At 37.7% G+C, this 1,810-nt stretch overlaps 1 pseudogene; it reads left to right on the top strand.

Moving 5' to 3' along the window:
* The first annotated feature begins 1,140 nt into the window (after nt 1-1,140).
* On the top strand, nt 1,141-1,810 carry LOC114005420 (CDK2-associated and cullin domain-containing protein 1 pseudogene; annotated as a pseudogene).

Genomic DNA, 1,810 nt, shown 5'->3' with positions numbered 1-1,810 from the left:
AGGGAAAGAATGTAAATTAAGTTACAAAAAAAAAGTTTCAGGAAAAAAAAATCTATTCAATGACAGCAGTAAGATATATAGCCCCAGCTAAGTGCTACTTTATAGGATGTCTAAAGTTAGACTTGTGTTCATAGAAATGTATATATCACCTGTGTTTGCTATGAAAATATTTAGATGAATTAAAGTCTTTAGTAATTCAAAAAAATGTGTGGGGGGAAACAGTATAGAAAGCAAACATAGATACCAGAGACAGTGAGGGAAGAGAGTGGGAGATGTCAGAGGGTAAGAGATAGGGAATCAAGGATGGGGAAAAAAAAGCAAAACATACAGAAAACAAATGGAAGATTATTTGCTGACAATAACATGTTTGTTGATGTGCTTGATTGAGACAATATACAGTGTACTCTGGATGGAAAATCTCATTTTGTATGTTGTAATGATGTACAGTGAATGAATGCAAATAAATAATAAAAAAGATTGATACCAGTCTCACAGCAAAAAAAAAAAAAGAAAAGAAAAAAAGAAATCAACAGTTGTTTTTTATTTTTTATTTTTTAGAGACTTTTTACTATGGGGCATGTGTACTAACCAGAGAGACAGAGACAGAGACAGAGAGACAGAAAGTGAAAAACCAACCCTCAAGGGAGATGGTTACACCCCAATTCCTTCTCCCCTATTCTTGTTTTGGGATTTTGGGCACACACACACACACAGGCACCTGACCAGAGTTTGAAGTTTCCTGGTCTGGGACTTGAGCTGCATTTAGCCACGTCATAGTACAGGAACAATAATCATTATGCCACCTCTGAGTACTTAAAGAATGTTAAGACTATTGAAGGTTATAAGAGAACATATTGAGGGCCAGCAAGTGGCATAGTGTTTAAGGCTCAGGACTCCTATGTGGTCAACCACAGTTTGAGTCCCACACCCAGTGGCTTGAAAATCATGTTGGGCATGCAATGTGGGCATGTGCCCAAAACCCCAAGAGGAGACTGGAGAAGAAGGGATTGAGGCATGATTATTGCTCCTGGGCAGTGATTTTGCCCTTCTGTCTTTCTCTGCCCCTATGGGGGCAGAGACCTCAGACACCATGTAGTAAAATATCTCTCAAAAAAAACTTAAAACAGCACATGTTGACCAAAATTGGATAGTGTCATAGACCAACTTTTAACAGAGTTCTGATGACTATATCTCTATATCCTGTGAACGGATATACAGCTGTGTGTATGAATGTGGAAACCAGCAGCACTGGAATAGATGAATAGTGATCTGATTTAAAAGACTGCCTAATTGCTTAGCGTCTCAAAGGAATTGTACATCAGCCCTCCTGATCGCAATAATCAAAGATTTAATACAGCTCTTTGACAATATATGGGAGCATCACAGAGCATTGAGCCTCTTCATATACATGAATAAGTCTTACATTGAAACCAACTTAACAAAGATATAGAACATGACCTTTAAAAGCTGTTAATGGAACATGTTGCAAAAACCACATTTATAGCCTAATGCCTTTATTTGAGAAGCCCAGACAACACACAGGTCACATCTTCTGCTATGGCAAATATTGTAAAAAGTTTGTTTAATAGTGTTCAGAATGCTCTAGCTGTTTTCTAAATTTATTCCAAACATTTTCTCTCTGGCAATGAAGCCTGAACTTTTAAAACATACTGCTCAAGATCAGAAACTTGAAAGAGAACTTATTCAGCATGGTTTTATCAGAGGCAAGAAGTCCCTGAAGAGAGCTGGCGATGAGTAGGCTTATAACAGCTCATCAGCATATGCAAGTTCCAGAGGGTACAGACAGTGA

The sequence above is a fragment of the Tupaia chinensis genome, unplaced genomic scaffold (assembly GCF_000334495.1).
Source record: "Tupaia chinensis unplaced genomic scaffold, TupChi_1.0 Scaffold143760_1, whole genome shotgun sequence".
NCBI lineage: Eukaryota > Metazoa > Chordata > Mammalia > Scandentia > Tupaiidae > Tupaia > Tupaia belangeri.
This window is presented reverse-complemented; position numbering and strand designations above follow the sequence as displayed.